Source organism: Puma concolor, chromosome C2 (assembly GCF_028749965.1).
Source record: "Puma concolor isolate L17-30 chromosome C2, mPumCon1.1.hap2, whole genome shotgun sequence".
NCBI classification, from domain to species: Eukaryota; Metazoa; Chordata; class Mammalia; order Carnivora; family Felidae; genus Puma; species Puma concolor.
This window is the reverse complement of record NC_141675.1, coordinates 121,088,661-121,114,886: the sequence shown is the minus strand read 5'-3', so window position 1 is coordinate 121,114,886 and position 26,226 is coordinate 121,088,661. Positions and strand designations below refer to the sequence as shown.

The window sequence follows — 26,226 nt, the reverse complement described above, 5'->3', positions numbered from 1 at the left end:
TTTTTCCATCTTGCAGTTGGTTTCTAATTTTTGCATAAATTAGAGATTACCAAGAAGAATCTGTAGTATCCTGTTTCTTATCATAAATGGGTCTTTTATTTGCATGCACTGAAAAAGTAAGACTCGTTTTGTGTTACTCCTGCAACTGCCACATCGAATTTATTTTGATACTTTATTGACTGTGTATTCTAAATATATCTTAAACACTTTTTTCCTCCTAAAACACTTTGATTACTGCCTTTGACTTAGTTTAGACCACATCACTATTGGATGCAATTAGTGAAGCACATACTTTAAAATAAAATTAAGATGCTGCTGATACTGAACAGAATTTTTGAAGTAGGAGGGCAAATTGCTATTTTTAAATGCCCTTTTTTCAGACCACAATTACTTTGAAGTAGATAACAAATCTTGAACTTGGTCTGAATAAATTGGTTATTTGTTCTAAATCTATAGTTAACATTAAGTGGACCTAATCAAAATATATATTTTTTTAAGCTCTTGATTATTTTATGGTGAACCCGCAGACTTATTTAGGTATTATGGTTCTGGAATTGTTATGCTAATTGCTTGGTAAAAATACCTACTATTCTACCCTGTTGATGATTCACTTATGAGAATTTGCTTACTACTTAGTAGTACATTTGACAGTAGGTAAAACTTTAAATACATTGCAGACTAACACAGAAATTTCAGTCTGTGATAATTCACATTTATCTCACAAAACATGTTAAATTGAATATAGAAATTTAGTTTGGGGATCCAGAAAAGTACAATAAAAATGTACAGTATGGGGGGCACCTGGGTGGCTCAGTCAGTTAAGTGTCCCACTCTTGGTTTCAGCTCAGGTCATGATCTCAGGGTTCATGAGTTTGAGCCCCACATCCAGCACTGTGTTGATAGCTGCAGAGCCTGCTTGGGATTCTCTTGCTCTCTCTCTGTCCCTCCCCAATGTGTGATCCTGAGCACTCTCTCTCTCTCAAATAAATAAACATTTAAAAAATGTACAGTATTTTTCTAGGTGTTTGTTTTCACAAATATTATATATGTATAATCAATGTTTATTTATTATTTTTGAGAAACAGAGTGTGAGTGGGGCAGGCAGAGAGAGAGGGAAACACAGAATCCGAAGCAGGCTGCAGGCTCCATGCTGTCAGCACAGAGTCAGATGTGGGGCTCAAACCCACAAAGCTGAGTATTTTCCAACACAAATGCCCATGGCAAATGATAATTATTAGTAAATAAAGGACCTTTCATTCTTCTGATTGTTTTGATAGTTAAAGGATACATGTGGAGCAGAGTCTGAAAGTAAGGTCTGGAGAAATAAGTGAATATCTAATAAAGTATAAGGATTAGTCTCCCTGGACATTCAAGAGTGAAAGGAAGAGGAAAAGAGTTTTAGGGGGAAGAGATAGGAGAAGGAAAAAAAAAGTGTCACTGGTACTCTGTGGGATGAAAAGATAAAATATATTCCAGTGTTTGAGTACCTAGGGGAGGAAAAAAAAAAAAAAAAAACGTTTTAAGTGCCTATATTTCTTTTGAAGTTGTTTTATTTTTGTAAACAAGATCTATTACAAACACAAGTGCTTTGTGTGATTTTGTGTGTGTTTGAAAATTTAGGAAATGACCTAATTCCACATATGGGTGAATAAAGTGAGGGATAGAAATAACATCCCTAGAAAGGAGAGGTAATCTGTAGGTGAAATGAATTATACAAAGTAAAATCCCAGAAATGTAAGTGATAGATTCACAGCCTCAATAGAGAGGCTTTTAAACTTCTTTGGGTTTAGCCTACATGGGGTTTCATTGATTTGTAGGGCAAAGATAACTAAGTTGTCATCTGAGTTATATATAAAGTATACACTTGCAGCTATAACTATAGTTGTTATTCTTTGTTCATTCACTTATTAAATCATTCAACAATATTACCTGAATATTCACTGTGTGCATACTGAGCATTCACTAGATAATGGGCTGAGGATTGTGAATGCAAAGCTAATTAAAACAATAGCCTAGCCCTCAACATCTCACAGGGAAACAAACATGTAGAAAAATAGTTGCAGTATGTGATAGGTGCTAAGGTACAGACATGCACAAGGGATAGAAGGGCTCAGAAAAGGGAAGATCTAACTTGGAAAAATCAGGGAGAGTTTCACAGACATACTAACCTTTTAGCTAAGTAATGAATTATTAGTAAGGATTTCTTAGGAATAGAAAGATATGAAGGGCAATCTAAATAATTATAGATATACCTATCTGTCTATGTATCTATCATGTGAGAAAACAGAGGTGTAAAAAACATTGGTATGTTCAAGATGACCTAGAAATTTACTGTGTGTAGACCACGTGTGCACATGACACAGCAATGGCAGATAACCTTGTAACCTGGCATGCCCAGTAGAAATATATGCAGGCCACACCTGTAATGTTAAGTTTTCTGGAAGCCACATTAAAAAAGTAAAAAAGAAATTGTGAAATTTACTAATGTATTTATTTTATTTAACTGGTGCTTCTAAGTTTTTATCACTTCAACATGGAATTAATACAAAAATTTTAATAAAATATTTACATTTTCATTTATTGAGGCAAAACTGGTTTATTAGTTTCAGGTGTACAACATAATTTGATAATTTGATATTTAAATAGATTGCATACAATCACCACAGTAAGTCTAGTTACCATTTGTCACCTTACAATTGACCCCCTTTACCCTTTTCACCCAGCCCTCTACCTCTTTGTTCTCATATTCACCAATCTGTTCTATGTATCTATGAGTATTATTTTGTTTGTTCATTGGTTTTATTTTTAGATTCCATATATAAGTGAAATCATAGGTATTTGTCTTTCTCCATTTGGCTTATTTCCCTTAGCATAATAGTCTCTAGATTCATCCATGTTGCAAATGACAAGATTTTCTTCTGTTTTATGGCTAAATGTTATTTCATTGTGTGTATATATCACAATTTTTTATCCATTCATCCATTGATGGACACTATAGTACAGATTATAGTACATATAGAAATATGAAAATTAACAAATCTAGTATTTCTAATGGTGTTAAGTACTTTAGAGAAAGATACAGCAGAGATGGGGACTAGGAAATACCAGGGTGGGAGACAGGTTTACAGTGTTAAAAAGGGTTGCCAAAAAAAGTTGTCAATCAAAAGATAAAATTTGAACTCAGATAAAATTGAACTGGAATAAAGAGGAAAACCAGCATTTATATGTCTATGTAGTAGGAGAGTATTCTAGGCAGAAGAAAAAGAAAGCACCAAGGCACTCAGGAAGGGATTTTTCTAGCGTGTTCAATAAGTAACAGGGCATGAACTGAATGAAGAAGAGAATAGTAGGTGATGAGGTCAAAAAGTAATAAAAAGGAAAACAGGTCATGTAGGGTCCTCTAGGTCATTGTAAAAACCTTTGCTTTTGCTATGAGATGGGAAGCCATTGGAGGGTTTTCGGCAGAGAAATAACATGGTCTGACTTATATTTCAAGAACCCTCTGAACTGTGTTGAGAATAGGCAGTAGGGAAGAAAAGAGGAGAAAGATAAGTTGGAAGCTATTGCAATAATCCAGATAAATAATGGTGTGAACTAGGATGTTCATGGTGGAGATACTTTGAAATGGTTAGTTTCTGGGCACATTTCAAAGTGGACATAATAGCATTTGCTGACAGACTGGCTGTGGGAATGGTTTAGCTTAATTACTTAGAAAGATCAAGTTTTCATGTATTGAAATAATAAAGAATAGAGGAGGAAAGGTAACAGTATGAGGACTGAGACTTCTAAATGGGAATATTGAATTGGTAATTGGAGTATTTGATATGGAGCTCAGAAAGGGGTCTGAACTAGGGATAAATTTCTGGGAGTTGTAAAAATGGAAATGGATATTAAATCAATGGGACTAAATAAGATTACCAAGGGTATCAATGAAGACAGAGAAAGAAAGAGGAGCAAGGACTAATCCTTAAGGCTCTCCACATTGGAAAGGTGAGATAATGGAGAAGGATATCATGAAGGGTAATGGGAAGAAATAACCACTAAAGTAGGAGGAAACTAGGGGAATGATCTCTAAGCATAGTCAAGAGTATGTTACTTGAGGCCAAGTCAGATGATACCTGAGGATTCTCCATTCATAGCCGACTCTGATAAGAGGAATCATGAGTGAAGTGGTGGGGGTAACAGGCTAAATGCAGTGAATTCAAGAGAAAATGCAAGTATGGAAACAGAGTTGTAGTACAGGGAATGAAATATTGAAGTATTTGCTGTAAAAGCAGAGCAAGGAAACCGGGTATTGTTAGAAGGGGTATAGAGCCAAGAACTTTGTATTTTTATTTTACTCTTTTTTTCAATTTGTTTTTAACGTTTACTTATTTTTGAGACAGAGAGAGACAGAGCATGAACGGAGGAGGGTCAGAGAAAGGGAGACACAATCTGAAACAGGCTCCAGGCTCTGAGCCGTCAGCACAGAGCCCGACGTGGGGCTCGAACTCACGGACCGCGAGATCATGACCTGAGCCGAAGTCGGCCGCTTAACCGACTGAGCCACCCAGGTGCCCCTTTACTCTTTTTTTTTTTAAATGTGAGGGATTATAGAATATTAGTATGCTACTGACGATAATTCAGTAAAGATGGATAAATAATGATGTAGCAGAAAGAGAGTCACTAAAGTTATGTTCTCGTGGGGATGAGAAAGAGTGCAATGCATATGAGGATAATTGATCTTAGAACATAATTGATCCAACAGAAGGGAAGGAACATGGGACAAATTGATTAGTTGCCTCTGCTGGAAATTCCTTCCTGATTGCTTCTTTTTCCCCAAATAGGAAACAAGATTATTAGCTGGGAGTGAGGACAGGGGAAATAGAGTTAAAGATGCAAAGAGGGAAAAAAGCTTTCTGTGGTATTAAATGGATTAAGGGAAATGCATTTTGATTTCTTGGTACCACTAAACAGCCCACTTGGTGTTAGTGATTATGAATTTAAAGTGAGGCCAGTCACCATGGTTGGCCATTTTTCTCTAGCCATGTTCATCTATATGGGTACAAGTGTGGAATAAGCTAGGAGTGTATTTAACTACAGGTGATGTTTGTTAAGTGACTATGATAAATAATGAGAGTAGCAGAAAGTTAAAGGTTGGCGTTCAATTTCTCATGTACAAAAGTTATTCATTTAGTGATCATTTACTCTATATTATTCTTTAAATAATATTGGTGGTTAAAATGCAACAATGCAAAGGTGTATAAGGTAAACAAATTCATATTAAAATCCACTGCAGTTCCATGCCCAGAGGTACCTACTATAAATAGTTTCATGTCTATCCTTCTAGACATTTTCTATGAATACATAAACAGGTTTTTTTTTAAACCAAATATTGCTTCACACTATTTATATGGTTCTGGTACTTACTTTTTTCACTCAGCAATATATCACAGGCACACTTCCATGCTGGTACTCAGAGATCTCATTCCACAACTGTATTATGCTATTGTATTGCTGAGCCATAATTTTTTTAAATAATCATTTTTTTGATTTAAGTTTTTTCCCAGTATTTGCCATTATGGATAATACAAAAATGAACATCCTTATCCACAGTTTATTCGTCTTTGAATTATTCCTCTAATGCAGATTATTAGAAGAAGGGTTAGTTAGTCAAAGAATGTGCACTATTTCACAGTCTCTACTGAATGGTAGCCACAAAGAACATAGCAATTTAGTTTTTTTCCAAGTTCTCAACACTACATATGAAAAATTGTAACTTGTTTAAGTATATATTCATGAAGTTATGAAGAGTTTGTGTATCACTTTTCAATTTAAATTTTTTTTAAGTTTTTTTTTTAGAGAAGGCATGAGCAGGGGGGAGGGGCAGCAGGAGAGAGAGAATCTTTTTGTTTTGTCTTTGTTTTTGAGGACATAAGCAGAGGAGAGGGGTAGTAGAGAGAGAATTTTAAGCAGGCTTTATGCCCAACATGGAGCTAGATGTGGGGCTAGACATGGGGCTAGAAGCGAGGCTTGATCTCATGACTCTGAGATCATGACCTGAGCTGAAATCAAGAGTCATATATGCTCAACTGACTAAGGCACTCAGGCATCCCTCATTTTACATTTTAAAAACTGAAATATTTTAAGTGCACAAAATATATGTATAACAAACATGCAAGTACTGATGAGATTGAAATGTTTTAATATTTGGGGCCATTGTTTCAAGTTTCTTATTTATTCTATTTCATTTAGAATTTCCACACAGATCTTCGATTATTACTCTGTATTTCCATTTTTCCCTTCCTTCCTTCCTACTGTCCTTCCTTCCTTCCTTCCTTTCTTTCTTTCCATCACAGGGAAACATTACCCTGAAAATATTTTTTCTGCTTAACATGTTATGTATTTTACAGTTACCTTTTTGTCTTCCTCCTCCACTAGTCTTTAAGCACTGAGGGGAAGAATTCATGTTTATTTGGTTCACTTTGAATCTCCAGTAGCTACTCAATAAGTAATTGTCAAACGAATACAGAACAAATTAATAGGAATGTGTATTTTCACTCCAATCATTGTACTTTTAACACAAATATAAGTATTCATGAAATATGTATATCTTAAAATTTGATATAAATGGAATCATACTGTATGTGTCCTTTTGAAAACTGTTTTTTTTGACTCAACATTTCATTTTTTGATACCTACTCATATAAATTCTTTTTGATCTAGTTCATTCATGTGAATTGTATTGTCCATTCTCATTGGAATGATTTCTTCATTCCCTAAGGGACAATAAGGTTATTTCTCACTTTTTCACTTAGAAATGCCATCACCATAAAAAAGAGAAATTGCCAAGCCAAAGGATGCATGTATGTGTATTTCAATTACACTAGTATGGCTAAATTTCTTTTTAATATGATTGTATCAATTTAACCACCCCCACCCCAGAACTACTTCCCTGTACCTTCACTAACTCTTTAGTTGTGCCAAACTGATGACAGTAAAATTGTACATAATTATTACTATTTTATTACACATTTGCCTGGTTAACAGCAAGATTAGGTGTCTTTCAAATTTGTTTTATCCATGTGGATACCCTTTCTTTTTTTAGGGGACTGTTTGTTTTGTCATATCCCCACTACTCTCCCCAATTTTTTGCTTTTCCTTATTGCTTGTAAATATATCACATATAACAAATATACATCTATTCTGAATAGTAATCTGCTATCCAGAAATAAATAAATAAATTGGTCTTTACTGGTGATATATTACCTTTGGTGCAGAATTAACGTTATTTTTCTTTATGGTTTTATTCTTTTTTTTTTTTTAAACTATCTTTTCTTATACCAGGGCATAAAGTTATTTCATATTTTTCTAATTTTTTTTGCGGTTATAGTGCACATTTAGCTTTGATAAAAACAAATCTTCCCTAATTTCTTGCAAACAGAATGAATTGGGGAATCTAACATTGTATTTTCCCATGTAGACAGTAAATTGTCTCAGAACATTCTCTGATCTGTCCTTCCTTTCTTAAGTGATTTGTAGTGCCGATGAAATGATATGCAAAGCACCCACATATTATTTTGTCAGTTACCTATTGCTAATATGGCAACAGATTACGGCAGATTTAGTGTTCGAAATAATACCATAAATTTATTGTCTCACAGTTCTAGAGGTCAAGGTCCAAAATCATTTTCACTGTGTTCAAGTCAGGGTGATGGCAGGCTGGCTTCTTCAGAAGACTCTGGGAGAGGAATGATTTCCCTTACCTTTTTCAGCTTTTGAGGCTGCCTATATTCCTTGGTTTGTGGCCTCTTTCTTCATCTTTAAAGCATGTCATTCTAATAGCTGCTTCCATCATCCATCACTTATTGTTCTGCAGTAAAGTATCTCTCTGCCTCCTTGTATTAGGACACTGTGATTCCATCTAGACCCTGATCTCTAATCCAGTATGGTTATCATATCCCATATCCAGATCCTTTTTCATATGAGGGCACAGAGGGTCCAGAGGTTAGGGTTTAGATAACTTCAGAGCCATTTTTCAGCCTACTACAATTAATTTAATATTTTTTCTTAAAGAAATGTTGAATATTATAAAATAGTTTTCTTTCATCTATTGAGATACTTTTTTCTTAAATATGTTAAATGTAAAATCTTGTATTCCTGAAATAATTTTGACTTACTAATACTTTATTTAAAATTTTGTCTGAAGCTTCTATACTTGTATTTTTACATGAAATTTATCTGTAATTTTTCTCATAGTGCCCCTATCTAGTTTTGATATCAAAGTTACAGTTATTTGGATAGATTTCTGTTTTATCCCCTAATGTCTGAAATAATTTGAATAAGACAAATGCCTGTTTCTAAAAAACTTTAAAATAATCTCTTATAAAATAGCTGGATCTAGATATTTTTAAAATGTATGTTGTCGGAAATGAATAAGGAAAAGTGAAAACTTTTAATATTCAATTTTTCTAATGGCATAGGACTATTGAGATTATATCTTACTTTTTCAGTAAGTTGGGGAAATTCATATTTTGTCTAGGAAATCATCTGTTTCATGTTTTCAACATTATTTGTACTTTTTAAAATCCTTATTTTTTAATCTATATGCCATTTGTTTTTTTCCCATTTTATTTCTTGATTATTTTCACTAAAGTCTTTTGTGTATCATTTACATTTCAGAGATGTTATGTCAGGATTTCATGGTTGAATTCTGAATAGTTTTAACCTACAATTTAAGGTTTATTTTTATTGATGAATAATATAAGTGTGTTTTGCAAATTCCCAAAGACATACTGATTACTATTTTATTATTGATTTTTAAAATTATTCTGTGGTCAGATAATGTAGCTTGTTTGCTAGTAATGCTTTGCAATTTTAGAGACTTGCTCTTAATGGTTAATTTTTATTAATTTTTAATGTGTATATTTAGCAAAAGATAAAGTTAGTATCTCTAAAATTAAAAATGTAAGCATATTATGGTATTATTAAAAGTATGTTTTATTCTCACATAATACTTTTGTCTAACACTTTAGACTCTAAAAATAAGATAGAATTAAATACTGATTTGTATAATTATTCCTATTTTATACAGTCAGTTCCTGATTCATTTTTAACAAAATGCTTAACAATTTTTGTGACTAACATTGTTTCTCCTAGTCTATCATTCAGAGAAAGGCAATCACAAGGTTTAGAGCATCAGCTGTTTTCAAAGTCATAGGAAATTATTTCAATGTTTTAACAACTAATATGGCTCTTCCAGTAAATACTAGGTGAATAATAGGGTCCAGAAGCAGTAAATATTATTCAGTTTCCATTAGAAACTCCATTTTCAACTTCAGTTTTAAGTAGTAATTTACCAGAGTATAGACTACCAGATTTATATATGCTTTCATTCAGCGTGTTGAAAATGTTTTGTCCCCTTTTGATGGAGTGAGTGACAATTCAAGTTTTAGTCTTATCCCTTTGCAAATAAGCCAACTTGCTTCCCAGTGGATTTAATACTATTTTCTATATTTTATTATTATGTAGTTACACTATGACATGACAAGAGTATAAATAAGGAATGTTTGCATCATGTGTTATCTTCAAATTTTGCCTCTTTTTTCATACTTTCCTTTGAGAACTCAAGTGCGTATTAGAATATCTCATTTTACTCTTAGTGACTCTTCACTATTTAGTCATATTTTCCATCTCTGTTGCCTTCTAGTTAATTAGTGTGATGACCCAATTCTCCAATTTTCTTTCAACTCTTTGATTTACAATATATCACATTTGAGGTGTTTTTTTTTTTTAATTTCACTGTCTATATATTTTCATTTTTAATGAAAATTCTATTTGGTTCTATTTGGTCTGTCTCCAATCCACCTGAGAGTTTTTCATCCTCCTAAACACTCAATTCCATTATGATCAGACTAATATTAAGTATACGTATTTTAGTTTATGTTTTCGATTACTATAATGCTACATAAAGTATATCATGCTGTACCTAACATGTTTTGTGCCTCCTAGTGATTTTAATTAATATGTTTTATCTTTATTATGTTTGTGAGTTGAGTTCTTAGAAAACTTTCTGGTTGTTATTTGGTTGTTTTGTTTTCATGTGAGTCTCCATGGCCTGGATTATGGTGCATCTGTTCAGAGTGGTTTTGCAAATGTTTCTCTTCGTATTTACAAATATATCACCTCTTGTATTAACTAGGGTTCTCCAGAGAAACAGAACCAATAGAATGTGTATGCATGGCAAGTTTTGTTTTAAAGAATTAGTTCATGTGATTGTGGAGGCTGGCAAGTCCAAAATGTGAAGGATAGAGTGGCAGTCTGAACCCACCCAGGGAAGTGTTGTAGTTCAAGTTCTAAGGCAGTCTGTTAGCAGAATTCCTTTCTCTTGAGGAAGGTCAGTCTTTTTCTTAAGGCCTCAACTGATTGGATGAGGCCCACCTACATTACAGAGGGCAGTTTGCTTTACTCAGAGTCTACTGATTTAATTTTTTTTTTTAACATTTATTTATTTTTGAGAGAGATCTCAAGAGAGAGCATAAGTTGAGGAGGGGCATAGAGAGACACACAGAATCCGAAGCAGGCTCTAGGCTCCAAGCCGTCAGTACAGAGACTGATGCGGGCTTGAACCCACAAACCATGAGATCATGACCTGAACTGAAGTCAGTCGCTAAACCGACCTAGCCACCTAGGTGCCCAGAGTCTACTGATTTAAATGTGTTAATTCCATTCAAAAAATACCTTCACAAAAACATCTGTGAAATTTGATCAAACATCTGGATGCCATGACCTGGCCAACTGATACATAAAATTAACCATCACATTTGCTTAGAACAAAATTTTACATTGATTTCTTAGTGTCAGAATTTCCAGATACTGGAAGTTATTAGAAAGATTTACCACCTATCTGTGAGTGGCATTGGGAGAGTCACCAGTCTTCAAATTCCCAACAAAAAAAGATAAAAGTTTCCTAGTATCTCCCTTCCCCTGTGATTTTTTTTTTTTTTTAATCTAGCTATTCACTAATTTGGAAGCTTTTCAAAGTTGGCCACATATCTAACTCCTGACCTTTCAGAAACTCATAGCCTGTTCAGCTGTCCTTGTGAAATTAAAGCTTATCCACTAGTTTTTGTAGGTGGACAAATGCTTCCCTGGGTAATGACATCTGCCTTCTGTTTTTGTTTCCTTTCTCTTTTTTTTCCTTTTCCTTCTCCTCCTGCTCTTCTTATAAACTAAATTATAATTTTGTAATAAGTTTATCTTCAATTTCCAGATGTTTTTAGTAGGCAAAACTTTTGCCACATGACCTATACCAGAAGTTTGAAAAGCATGTTTTTTTTTTACATATACATCTACATATGCATGTACATGTTTTTCTCTAAACTTCTATTAATCTTGTGCTCATTTTTTATTGAGTTTTTAAAATATTAAGAGCCTTTTGCCACATTAAAGACATTAGGCATTTCTTGTTTTGTATATATTTTTCCACTTTGCCTCTTTAAAATGTTTATATTTTGTTAAAAGTTATATAGTCTGATTGAGTTCTCAGTCATGATTATAAAAAAATTTCCCCAATTCTAAAATATACAACTGAAATAAAATCACTTTTAATTTTAGTTCTTTTATGTTTTTTAATTTATATTTAAATCCTTAAGCCTACAGAAACTATTTTAACTTAAGGAGCAAGTTTGGTATTTGGGTTTACTTTCTCATAAATAATTAGGCAGTTAACTTTACACTAATTTTAACTAATCTGTCTTTTCCCCACTCAACGTAATCATTTTATGGATGAAGGAGTTTAGCCAGAGTATGACTTACTTAATATTCTAGGTAATTAACAATTAAGATGGGACTTAACTGAAATCTCCATATAAAATACAGTCCTCTAACTACTTAACTCTTCTGTGATTCCTGTTAGTCTAGTAAAAATTTTATTATCTATAGCACTCTTGGGATAACAAATAATTTTTTTTTGTCAAAAGCATTCAGATTTCTTCTAAGTGCCAGTATTGATGCAGAATGTTTAAGTATGCATTTATTTGTGTTTGTAAATTCTCTCAATGAAAAATATCATAAAACTTATAAGAACAACACCTTATTGAGTAGCAGCTGAGTAATAGCCATAATAACTGAGCACAGACTGTAATAAAGCAAATTACATTAAAAAGATGTGAAACATACATAGGGAAGATTTAATTGGTGTTTATTTGTTCATAACGTAAACTTTATGCAGAGAGGTGGCTTTTTAAAACTGGAGTTTACAGTAATGGGATGTAAAAATTCAACTAATGATATTACCATACATACCATGAGTGCATCCTAATTCAAATACAGAGAAATTTGGTGCTCTAATTTTTTTTTTTTGCTATTAATTTGTTGTTCAAATATATAATAATCCCTCTGAAAAATGAATGCAGGAAACAGGTATGTAGACAGGAATAAGAGAAGTTGTGCTCATTAAATGATTATGGAATATTGAAATAAGGCAGTGAAATCTGTGCATATGTACGTGTATATATGCTGCCAGGTCTACTTTAAACCACTCAATTAGCACGTATTTGAAGTATGTATAAGTAGTTATAAAACTCTGTTTCTGTTCTTTTTTATGTTGATTTATTTTTGAGAGAGAGGGAGAGACAGAGGGTGAGCAGGGAGGGGCAGAGAGAGAGGGAGACACAGAATCCGAAACAGGCTCCATCCAGGTTCTGAGCTGTCAGCACAGAGCCCGACGCAGGACTCGAGCTCACGAATGGCGAGATCATGACCTGAGCCGAAGTCCGACGCTCAGCCAACTGAGCCACCCAGGCACCCCACATTGTTTCTGTTCTTATATGATTTAATATTTGTTTAGGAACATTGATACACAGAGATCAGTAGTATAAATATAGATATTACGACTCAAATAATGGGAAAGGAAATGAAGCTATAGATTTTGAGAAATGAGAGGGTAGTGTGGTCAAAAAAATGATGACGTAAAGTTGAGATCTGGATGATTTTTTGTTCCCTTTTAGATATTCAGGCCGATAGGTGACTCAAGCAAACAAATAGTCTTTTATAAATTAAGAGAGTTATATATAGTCAAACATACAAACATTGAGGTTGAATTTTACCCCATTATAAAAGAACAATAAATTAACTTTAATTTATATGATTTGTTGCTATTTTGACCCAATACAACTTCCGACAATCCAGTTATTTCACCTATCTTATCAGACTATGCATATGGTTTGGTAAGTTCATATATAATAATTGAAGTAAGAAAGTCAAGTTCAGGTATCTTACGAACACCAAAGCAAGAATTATTTGATGGTGGAGTCTAGTAGAATCTCTTTCAGTATATCTTATTTTAATGAGGAAAAGGGGAGCCTGGGTGGCTCAGTCAGTTAAGCCGGAGCTCTTAATTTTAGCTCAGGTAATGATCTTGCACTTAGTGGGGTACAGCCCCATGTGTCAGCGCGGGACTCTCTCTCTTTCCCTCTCACTGAACCCCCTCTATCACTCACGTGCATGCTCTCTCAAAATAAATATTTAAAAAAATTTAAATGAGGAAATGGTACAATGTAGAGTTGTGCAAATAAAGCCTGAGATTGAAGGATGGGGGACTAAAGGCTCAGGCTGTAATTCCCAGGACTTTTTTTCCTTGCTGGGTGATTTCTGGCACACTATGTTCTCTGAGCCTTAGCATCCTGAATTGTAACATAAGGAAAATTACAATGTCCGCAGTATTTAATGCTCAGATTTTTGAGGGTCAATTAAGAATTTGTAATATGTAAGCAGGCTATCACCAACCTTTCTCTGAGCTGCCTCAGCATCTTTAAATACTAGGAAGCCATTATCTATTAAAGGATCATTGGTACTGGGTCTTTGGACCTTATTATTCTACACCAGATGAAACCAGGGTATTGCTGGGGCATGGTGAACAAAGACCTGATATTCCTGTATTGAAGTTCCAGTATTTAAGTCTATCCCCCTCAGACCCTTTTCAATTTGATTTTACAATACTAAATGGAGAGAACAGGAAAAAAATATCCTAAAATTATCAGTGATAATTTTTAAAGGAAACAAAACCACAATAGAGCAAAAAAGTTTATGGGCCTCCTTTCATGCACACACTGGCACAAATAATAAAAGCTTAAATTTATCTTCATAAGAAGAGATGAAAAATTAGGCAAAATTCAGAGCAGAAATGGAAAAGTCAGAAGCATCTACAAAGCAATTAAACTGTAAAGTGCCTAACACTGGGGTCGCCTGGGTGGCTCAGTCAGTTAAGTGTACAACTCTGGCCCAGGTCTTGATCTCTCAGTTCATGAGTTCCAGCGCTGCATTGGGCTCTGTGCTGACAGCTCAGAGCCTGAAGCCTGCTTCAGATTCTGTGCCTCCCTGTCTTTCTCTCAAAAATAGACACTCTGTCTCTCTCTCAAAAATAAACATTAAAAAAACAATTAAGTGCCGATTACTCAACCGCTATTACAAATCCAAGATTTGTTGCAGTATTGATTCTCTGTGAAGAGTGGCCTCTGTTTTGTTTTTTTTTTTCTTAATGAGGGGGATGAGCTCTATTTTCATGCTTTAATCTTAAAAGAATAAATTTATAAGCTGTATTTTTAATGGAAGTATTTTCTATAAAATTAAAAAGATTCAAATACTTTATAAAGTAATCAACCCTACCCAAGTTTCCTGCATTACTACAATATACCAGTCAAAAGGATATTATGCTTTGAAATTCAAATACAAATTTTTAAAATTTTAATAAAATGTATGAACATTTAATAACATTATAATGAAAATTATGATAGAGTATTAAAAATTGTATTAAGTATTTATAGCTTAAATAGTTGCTTGAAATTATCCCTATTAAATTGCATTCATTAAAAATTAATTATTAATTCGTATGTATTTTTATATTGGTGTTTGAGTTGGGATTCATGTTTTCAATGCCTCTGTACCTTATTACCTTCTAGTTTTTTCAGTAACCCTTTAAATAAGGCATCTTCTCCTTCAAAATAAGACCTGATTCTGCCGTTTTGAATTTGTGCTTTTTCTTACCCATATATATTTAGTATTACTGTGTAATATCATTACTGCTGCCAGAATTATCATGAAATAACATAAAAATATGACATTATTTCCCATGCTTATAAATGTCACATAAACAATCAAACTGTCCATATATTTTATTGAAACACCTTGTTTCTTTCTATACCACTGCTTCCTAATAACAAGAGATGTGACCATCTGAGGATTATCAGAGCAATATAGCACAAAGTGTGGCTATAAATTTAAAGGTGGTTTGGGAGTGATTCTTAAAAATGTAATAAATCTTATGGATGAAAGGATATTTACTATTATTTCTTGAATTTTTCTCCTTTATTATCACAGATTTCTCACCATTCCTCAGCTATTAATAGAGTGCAAACGAGAGAGAATGCATGATGATCCAGTATTAATTAAAATATTGCCTTGTTAGTGAGATTTTCTTTGGCACGTGAGATCTTCCCTGACTATTCTATGTAATAATTTAACCACTTTCAAACTTGTTAATTATTTCCCCTGCTTTATTTTTCTCAACTCTTATCAAATAACATATCCTATATTTCGCTTCATATCCATGTTCACTGTTTCTTCTCACTAGAAAGTAAGTTCCATGAAGGCAAAAATATCTTCCTTTTTTAAATGTTTCTCTATAGTACTTGGCATATTATAACCACTAATACTTTTTCAGTAAATAAATGGAAAAGACGATACAGCTGGAAAACTTAAAAACAGACATTGCAGTTAAGAAAATGACAACTTTTAATATTTACCTATTATAAAATTCTCTTATTTCTGGTTACAGTTGTGTGACTTTTGGTAAGTGTATATCATTTAACCGCCTCTACAAAAAAGATGACGAGGGGTGCCTGGGTGGCTCAGTCGGTTAAGCGTCTGACTTCAGACTTCAGCTCAGGTCACGATCTCACAGACCGTGAGTTCGAGCCCCACGTCGGGCTCTGGGCTGATGGCTCAGAGTCTGGAGCCTGCTTCCGGTTCTGTGTCTCCCTCTCTGTCTGCCCCTCCCCCGCTCATGCTCTGTCTCTGTCTCTCTCTGTCTCAAAACTAAACGTAAAAAAAAAAAAAAAAAAAAAAAAAAAAAGATGTACAGTTTCATCAACCGAAGCATTGCCTGGTGTTGCTTGTTTGTAGTACACCATTCCCTTTACTCTTAAATCCTAGAGACCATAGTATTTCTCCATTCTTATGTTCCAGAATAACATAAAAATGGAATCATATGGTTTATAGTCTTATTAGTGTGGTGTATTTCACTTACAGTTCATTTGTGATATATCCATGGTGTTTTATTGTTGAGTAGTGTTTCATCATATCGATGTGCCAGGTTTTTTTTTTTTTTTAAATCAAACAAAAATGGGATGGTATCTAGTTTTTTGCAGTTAAAAAGAAAACTGCTTTATACATTACAGACATATTATCATTTTTCTTAGGTAGGTATCTGCAAACTATATAAATATTGGTATATTTTTAACTTTGTAAAAAACTACCAAGCTCCTTTATATAGAGGCTCTATTATTTTGCATTCTCACTGGTAACATATGAGACTTCTAGCTGCTCTGCGTCCTCACCAATATTTTTATTTTCAGTTTTAATACTGTTGTTGCTTTTTTTTTTATGTGTTTGAGGAAGTTCAATTTATCAACATTTTTAGATGGATCATACTTTTGGTATCATATCTAAAAATATTTTGCCTAAAACATGGCCACAATATTTTTTCCTGTTTCCTACGTTTTACATTTACATCTATGGTCTAATTTGAGTTAATTTCTGTTAAAATGTGAAATATGGGTCAAGGATCAATTGTGCATGAATGATCAATTTTTCCAGCACCATTTGTTGAAAAGACTATCCTTTCACCTAAAATTATGATTTCACCTTTGTCAAAAATCAGTTGATCATATATGTTGGGTCTGTTTCAGAACTCACCATTTTGTTCTATTTATATGTGCATACTTTGGACAATACCACACTGCCTTGATTACTCTGTATTCAGTCAGTATCAAGTGTGAATTCAACTGTTTTATCCTTTTCCATATACACTTTAGAGTAATCTCTTTAATATCTTCAAAATATACTTGGATTTTGATTTAGCTTACATTGACTTAGGTCAATTTGAGGTTTATTGATACAACAGTAAGTCTTCCAATCACAAACTTAGTATGTCTTTCTACTTGTTAGGTCTTTTTTTATTTCTTTCATCAGTGTTCTATAGTTGTTAGCAGACAGACCAAGACCATATTGTGTTAGATTTATAGCTAAATCTTTTATTTTTGTGTGGTCTTGTAAATATTGTTTAGACCTTTTTGTTTTCAAGTATTTAATTCTATTTGTAAAAACAACTGATTTTTGTACTATTGAGCTTGTATATTGCCATCTTGCTAAAATCACCTATTAGTTCTAGGAGCTTTTTGTGAAGAGTCCATGAAATTTATGTGTTGTCTATAAATAGGGATGGTTTTATTTCATTTTTTCCAACCCCTATTTTATAATTTTTTTTCTTTCCTTGCTGTACTGTTTAGAACGTTCTGCATGTACTGAGTACGAATGAAGAGGCTACTTCATTAATTTTTCAATCTTATTCTCTTCATATTTGAAAATTTCTACTGATCTTCGGATTCACTGATTTTTTTTTTTTTTTAATTTTTTTTTTTCAACGTTTATTTATTTTTGGGACAGACAGAGACAGAGCATGAACGGGGGAGGGGCAGAGAGAGAGGGAGACACAGAATCGGAAACAGGCCCCAGGCTCCGAGCCATCAGCCCAGAGCCTGACGCGGGGCTCGAACTCACGGACCGCGAGATCGTGACCTGGCTGAAGTCGGACGCTTAACCGACTGCGCCACCCAGGCGCCCCGGATTCACTGATGTTTTTGCTCTGGCGCCTCTATTCTGATATTGAGGCCATCTAACTTTTTTTTTTTTTTTTAATTCAGATATATATATATATTTCTAAAATTTCTGTTCATATTTCTTATGATTTATGTTTTTTCTGCTATGAACTTCTACTTTCCATTCAAGAGTGTTTAATCTTAACAGATTGATACTACAGTCTTTGTTCTGGCAATACTGGGTTGACAACTGATGGTGTTTGCACTTGATGATTAGTCAAATTTTTATCCCACAACCCTTTGGTGGTATAGTGTTATTTCCTATTGTACTTTGGACATTTGTCAAATCCTCTGGAGAATGTTGTTTGTTGCATCATTGTTCTTTTAAAAGGCAAATGACATGGCAAGTTCAGAAGGCAAATTTTATTTCATCTTTAGTGGCAGTAGTTCCAATGTCAGTGTGCCTTCAAAATTAGCAATTGTGCTACTCAGGACCTCATCTGGGACTAAAATATTTGGTGGAAATTTTATATCACAGTTCAATTCTGAAACACTACACTCTGTTATTGGGTGTTGATCTTGGTGATGAGTCAAGGTCCATGTATTTGTTCATGCATAGGGCTAGGGAATCTGCTCTTCTAGCCTACGCTTCTTCAGTATTTTATTCACAATTTCTAGTACCCACGGCCTCATTCCCTAGCTCTTCTGGACGGAAAAATAATTTCTCTCAGAATTTTACCCCCTGTCCTGTCACACAATTATATATGACTGGGTCCATCCTTGAGAGAAGATGTCAAACAATGAGAATAAAATAATGGTGATTCTTTACACGTACTTCATATCACAGGGGTTTCTCTGGCTAAAGACAAGTGTTTTGTCTCTTTATGTGTTTTAGGAGCCCTTGTCATAGCACCATGGCAGTTCAGCTCTGTGAGTGGGGCTGGCCTGAGAGTAGGGATCAGAGAAAAAAACGTATATTTTTCTCTCATCTTTGGGATTTTAAATCCCCTGGTCTCCTGGAAAGACAGCAGGGCTCTCCCTACAAGATTTCCTTCTCTTCCTGCTCTGCAGTTCTTCAGTTCAGACCACACTCAGGTGAAACAAAGCCAGGTAAGAAAGGAAGGCAGGCATCAGAAAACTGACCACTCTCCCAGTCAGTCGGCAAGTGCTGACTTTTCATCCAATCTGTTTGCCACTGTTCACTTTTGAGAGTTCTGGTGTAGCTACTTTGTGTACTGTGTCCAGATTTTTAGTTGTAAAAGCGGTGGCAGGGGGATAGGATGGAGTGGGTTTGCTCTATCTTAGCCAGCACCAGAAGTCAGAAAACACACATGTAACTCTACTGCTATCCAGGATTTTATTATTTTTTTTAACGTTTATTCATTTTTGAGACAGAGAGAGACAGAGCATGAATGGGGGAAGGTCAGAGAGAGAGAGGGAGACACAGAATCTGAAACAGGCTCCAGGCTCTGAGCTGTCAGCACAGAGCCTGATGCGGGGCTCGAACTCATGGACCGCGAGATCATGACCTGAGCCGAAGTCAGGCACCCCTCCAGGATTTTACTTAAGAAGCCAAGTGGAATCCAATCACATACATTTCACTTGTTAAGGATACAAACCCTGAATATATTTTTAAATGTAAAAAAGTATTATGGTTTATTAGCTATGTGCTAGAATCTATTGTTATATGTAAAAGAAATGTAAATATTGGGAAAAATAATGGTGTTCTAATAGAAGATGAGAATATGTGAAGTTGTGAAGAAAGGTCTGAGACCTCCTAATGTCACTTAGCTGGAAAGAGAGTATTCAAACCTCAGTCTTTTTACAAACTTGGGCTCATAAACACTCTGCAATGTAGCTTAAGAAAGACTATTTTCTGATTAAAAGAATTTGTGATTCTTGGGGATACTTAATTCAGTCGGTTAAGCTTCCAATTTAGGCTTAGGTCATGATCTTGTGGTTCACGAGTTCTAGCCAAATGTTGGACTCTGTGCTGACAACTCAGAGCCTGCTTTGGATTCTGTGTCTCCCTTTTTCTCTCAAAAATAAACATTAAGGGATCACAAATTCCTTTTTTTTTAAGAGGAGATCTGAGAAAGGAAATATCAGAATATCCAGGCTTCATTCGGGTATTCATTTGCAAGAAGTTTTTGAATAATACCTTTAAGATACATGTTAATATCATGTGTATTATAAGGCATGAATCCTGTCCTCATAAAGCTCATATTGTAATAGAAAAAGTTAGTTTGTCCATCAGTACACAATTACAAAACAATGTGATTAGTACATATTGTGGATTGGCCAAGGTTATCCTTTGGGAAGGGAAAAAGAAAATTTTCATAAATGTTAAGGCTTAAAGAATGATAAATGAAGTGATACAGAGGGAAGGTCATGCCATCTAGAAGGACTAACAATGTAATGGCATGACATGAAAAAGGACCAAAATTAATGCTACTCATGACCAGCCTTGTATTAGCTAAATTCTCACCACAAGTCCATCAAGTCATTATTTTAGGACAAATTTTGGTGAAGCAAGTGGCATCTTGTTACTTATCTCCAGGAGTAGAAAGCTGAACGCTTCTGCCCACTGCCTGTTGGTATTGGAGTGTGTACGGAAAACACACTGTGGTCCAGTAATGGATGTAACAGTGCTGTACTCAGAAGACACAACAAGAGCAGCTTCCATAGGCAACATTAGTTCCCTGTGGCCAGCAGGTCTCTTTTGGCAGCCAACACAGGCATTTGACCTACAAGAATTGTTTTTGTATAGCACTAGGATCCCATCCTCTTTTCAAAGGGGACAGGTGTGGCAGGATGGTTGGCTAGGTGCCATATACTTAAACAGAACAAAGTAGTAGACACTGAATCTTAAACATGCTAAGATATTCCCACACAGGGTGATGAGCCCAGCACAGGATATGAGGGCTTATTATCTCTTGGCAAGGTAGTGTGCTAGGCCCTTTGTAATGTGGCCAAGAGGGATGGAAACACTGCTCATGAGAGGTGTGCCTTTCATAGTCTTTTAATGCTAAAAATGGCTTCATCATTATTTATCTGAGCTCCTTTTTAAAAATTGGTTTATAATTTAAGCTTTATACACTTATTTGACCATGATGGGAGTCTCAGACATAGAAGCCCGGTGTTCTGACACCCAGCTCAGAGCTTTGTCTCCTGCATTGTATTTTATGTATTTTTTTGGTCATTTGTAACTTCGAAATGGGAAGTCAAAGAAAATCCTAAGGATTATTATAGTAATTAACATTTATTTAGAATCTGAATATGGTCCGATTCAGTTTTCTTTTGGAAGTGTCTGAGGACTTACCAGTGCTGTTGCCTTGAATATAAAATCAACTGCTTATCCTACAATCCTATAACTATGAACTCCTAGGCAATGAAAAACTCTGACTAAAGGATTTAACTAGCTATTTCCAATGGAATGAATAGATTGCTCATCAGAATAAATACACATGGGTTTTAATATAAAGGCTTTATTTTTATTATCCTCTGTAGTTTTGAAAATTCTAACTTAGCTTTCCTCTTTTTCTTGTTGTACAGCTGCTATATACTTACCCCCTTAAAAATCCCTGGCCATTTCCCTGAAGGGGATAGAGTCAGTGGACTGAATAGGATTAGCATCAAAAGTCACCACTGCTTTCCCAAGCAGAGTTTAAAAATAGGATCATTGAATAATAAGGGATTTAAGTCTCAACCAAGCAGGGTGCGGAAGGAAATTATTTGGATTTAGACCAATAGAGATTAGAGTGTGATTACAGACTACCATGTCCTTTATATCAGATTAAGGGACTTGAAAGAGAAGACTTGCAGGAAAAAAAGTCAGGTCACAAAATTTTCCACCTGCTTCCCTAAATCAATCACAGAAGGATCTCTCTACACATTTCTGAGTCTGAGGGTACTGTCTGAAGCAAACACAAAGCAGTGAAGGTGTGGCAGGGTCACACTGTAAGGCTTAATGAAAATTACCTTGGAGAATAGTCAATATAGGAATCAAGGAACCAAGACAGGTAACCAATAATAATCTTTTATCTTAAAAAAAAAAAAAAAAATCCAAACCCAAATTCCAGGGAAGAAAATGCATCATATTCAGCCCAAATCCATTCCTAGAATGAAGCATTTGTAGTTAACATAGAATTTGCAGCGGTATCAAATAAGAAAGATTTTTCTTCAATATGAGATTAGTTGACATGGCTTAATCAAAGCTTGGATAAAAAAAAAAAGAATTCCTTTATAAGTTTGCTAAGATATTGTGAGGGAAGAAAAACGCCTATATAAAAATTTTTGGCAGGTGTCCCAATCAAACTGAAATAGGTGTCTGTTTATCCTAGCAATTGTTTATTAAAAAGGCAATTAGTGATAAGGGGAAATCAGGTAGCATGCACCACTTAAGTATCAGCAAGTGTGGAGAAAAAAGTCATTTTGTAAATTGCAGAGCATTTTACTTACCTAAACTTCAAACATTTTGTATAATCTACATTGTTTCTTTTATGAAGATATTAAGAGTTCTTTGGGATGCTTGGGTGGCTCAGTGGCTTAAGCGTCTGACTTCAGCTCAGGTCAGAACTCACTGCTTGTGCGTTGGGTTCTGTGCTGACAGCTCAGAGGCTGGAGCCTGCTTCAGATTCTGTGTCTCCCTCTCTGTCTCTGCCCCTCCTCTGTTCATGCTCTTTCTCTGTCTCTTGCAAGTAAACAAACATTTAAAAAAAAAATTTTTTTAAATGAAGATAGAGTTCTTTGAAAGAGAACTTGTTAAAAGTCTATTTGATCTAGGACATGATGAATTCTTGATGTATATTTTGAAAAAAAGTACAAGTTAAACTGACATTTGAACATACTTTCTTCTGTCTGAAATCCCACTTATTCTGAAATCTGTAGAAAATTTCAGAGCAGCAGCAGGAAGATAAGCCTTCTACCTATGATTAAAAATCCTGATTTGTCTGTCAGCTTTTTGTTATATGCCTTATAGTGACTTTTTATTCCCATACCTCTAGATTTAATTTTTAGATAATTAAAATAGAGAATATGATTGAAAGTGATATCACATCAACTTTTGGAAAAAGGCAGGAACAAGTGACACTTTTTCTCTCATAAGATAATTGTTCAGTGTTTATCAATAATTTCAGTTTCTACTACAGGGCTCTAAAAGCATTAGTGTAATTGGTAAGAATTTACTAAACTATAGTAATTTATATTACTCTGAAATTGAGCTGAAGAAATCGGTCTTGGAAGTTCCATTAGTTTAATCATATTTATTAGAGTGAATAAATTAACTTTAAAAATTGGATCGATCACTTACCTAGATTAACTATTTTAGTAATTCCACATGGGTAAGTGGGTATGGTGTGTGTATAATATGTATACATGTATATTGTTTAGAGATAATATACTAACAGTCAGGTACGGAGACTGTGAAACTATTGAAGTATGATAGACATACAAAAAAGCTGTACCTGTTTAATACAACGACACGATGAGTTTAGAGAGGATATAAGTCCCTGAAAGTAACTCTATTAATTAACCTGTGCCATAAACCTATCCATTGCCTCAAAAGGTTCCTCTCACCTTCTTTACCATCAAGATCAGTATTCTTTCATTGTTTAGGAGTTTCAGTATAATATCAATATTGTATTAATTCAGTAATTAGTTCTAAATATGAATCACTACTTCAGACTATCCGTCTTTCATACAGCACTAACTCTATGAAGAAAATTCCATTGTTATTTTTTTCACTGTCCTGAAATTAAATTTTTAACAATGTCAAATGGGGAAAAAAAAGATACTACTTTGAAAATATTTGTCACTAATCTGTTTCATTGGGCAACCGGTTACTATAATAGAAAAAAATATTTATGAATTATGTTAGAACTGTCCCTAAGACATAGTAAGGCCCAAATAAATTGTTAGTAAATGTTACTATTTCCATTCATCTTTTTTTTTTTCCTTTTTAAAATTGGGGATATTAGTACTTAGTTATGGGATGGATGTCTTTTGGAACAAATGAGTTGATGCATGCATTATAATTCTCGTATTGAGCTATATTAAGCAGTAAATAAAATATAGTTTGATAAAGACTGCTGGTTAATGTTTTCACAGTGGATAGGAGGAGGCATCATTTTGCATGAGTCATTTTTAAAAAGACTTTTATGAATGTGTTGGATTTAGACATGATACTATAGAATGAAATTAATGCCTACAAAGCCTGGGGTTGAGTGTTTGGACACAGAACTTGTTAACAAGTATTTGAGAAAGATAAAAATATTAAATTAGCTATTAAATATATGGAAAAATGTTTTGAAAGTCAGTTAAGCAGGTTGATTTTGTCCATATTTTCCTAAACTTTTACTTTGTGGGACATACTTTCCCTTTGTAAAATTTCACATTGTCATTAGATAAAATTTTCAAATGTTTTGAGGATTAAATTGATTGTGGGAAAAAATCAACATTATGACTTTAAGACCTTAAAGAGCATAGATGTGTACCTGTAAAGAGCCTGATATAGTAGGCAAAGTATTTTATTTGTGTTTCTTTACCAATTAGATTTTATGTTGACAGCCAGAAAAATTATTTGAAAATATATAGATTTAATAGGTTGTTTGGAATCAAATCTCCTGGTATATATTTTACACTGTTTTAGGTTCCTACGTCTTGTTAGGAAAGGAACCATCGTCAGATGTGGAATCAGATAACACTTTATTAAAAACTGTTGCCTACCTGGGATATTTTGCTATTCTCCTCAATTGTGGGGCTGGTTATTTTGATTAATGTTGAGAGGCTGTGGAAATGACTTCCCTAGAAATCTTGACTGGGCTAGAAACCCATCTGTCTTACATGGCTTACTTGTAGTCCTGCCTGGAGGCAAAGGATAGATAACCTGAAATAGAATGAAACACCCAAAGGAAAGGATTAAGTCACTAGATTAGTGGTGACCATATGCTCTCTAGAAGGTTTGTGAAATTGCTCATTTCCATGGGAAAAGATATGTTTTCTCAGTGGTCTCGAATTTTAGTAAGAGAACAATGCCACCAGTTTCCTTTACAATGCCCATTAAATCCACTAGAGCAAGTAATCTTTCAAGGATAATATTTTTATTTCAGATATATGAACATGCTAAATTATTGTGAAAAATATTTTACCTTCATCTTCATAACCTTTTATCTCTTCTCCCCATTTTTCTCCTTGCAGGCCTTCTTTCTTTCCTTCATTCCCAACAAAATATTTTAGAATGCTTCACTAATGTTTTTTTCTTTTCCAGTTGCTAGGTTTTATTGGATTGCTTAGCAGTAATAGAACATCATAAAAAGAAATAAAACTCCTTTTCAATTCAAGGCACACCATCTTGTTTACCTCAATTCTTACTCTTTTCCTGTTAGTAACAAAAAGGTTTTAAGCATAAACCAAAACTGATTGAGTTACTATTCTAAAAGTAATTCCACGCTACTAGAAAATACTGCACTATGTAGTTAGAAAATGGTTTTTAAAGTCATCTTTGTATTTAATCTCTCCTTTACTGTAACCTAAATATAGAGCTTTCTTTACTCTTGTTGAAAATGTATTTATTTTTTTATGAGGCCATGAACTCAAAGAATATCAATTTTTCTTAAACTGGAAAAGGTCTACCCAAAGAGCTTTATGTTTTGTTTTGTTTTGTTTTTTCCTCTCTGTACTAGCACTTAAAGGAAGTTATTCTATTAAGGTGTAATATGAATTAGTATTCTTGAATCATCAAGGAAATTTTGTGTTTGTGAATTTGTCATTTATGAGAATTCGGTGCTATCTAATTACTCTTGCCTTCACATCACTGTTTACTCTTTGATTTTCCTTAGACTATTCCTTCAGCCTGGAATGTTCAACTCTATCCTATCCATGTTTCATTGCTGCATTCCAAATGACACCTCCCTTATATATGGTGCTTTTTGTGAGATTTTCCCATGAGTTCTCTGCAAAATTGAGAAGAAAGGACTATAACATATTCAACAAAGCACTTTGTCAGGGAGTTTTAGTGTGGAATATATTAGTGCATGTAATAAGTGGTATCTCTTTTATAGCCTGAAACTCTTTGAGGGCAGGGACAGTTTCATATTTATGTACATGAGACTGAGAACAGAACTTTTAGTACCATGTGCATAGGTGTTTAATGATTATTTATTGGGTAAATGGATGAAATACTTTATTCTAGATCTGGAATATGGCAGTTTTGCTTCCTGTTACAAAGCCTCTGTTATAGTAAACTGAGTCTAAGGACTGCATTTTCTTCTTCCTTCTACCTAAAATGAGGTAATGGTTAAAAGGAAATTTATATTTAACCAAGCAAAGATCATTAAAAAATGACCAAGTCATACCTGTTGAAACAAAAAAA

At 34.2% G+C, this 26,226-nt stretch overlaps 2 long non-coding RNA genes across 3 annotated transcripts in view; both read left to right on the top strand.

The window, feature by feature from the left end:
• LOC147577513 (uncharacterized) overlaps nucleotides 1-26,226 on the top strand; it is a 273,639-nt gene that overhangs the window by 163,428 nt on the left and 83,985 nt on the right. The gene's annotated exons all lie outside the window — the stretch shown is intronic.
• The window catches only part of LOC147577514 (uncharacterized), a 28,730-nt gene continuing 21,328 nt past the window's right edge, over nucleotides 18,825-26,226 (top strand). The window contains exon 1 of the long non-coding RNA XR_015255840.1: nucleotides 18,825-18,965. This is a non-coding gene — a long non-coding RNA (uncharacterized LOC147577514). The remainder of the gene's footprint in view (nucleotides 18,966-26,226) is intronic.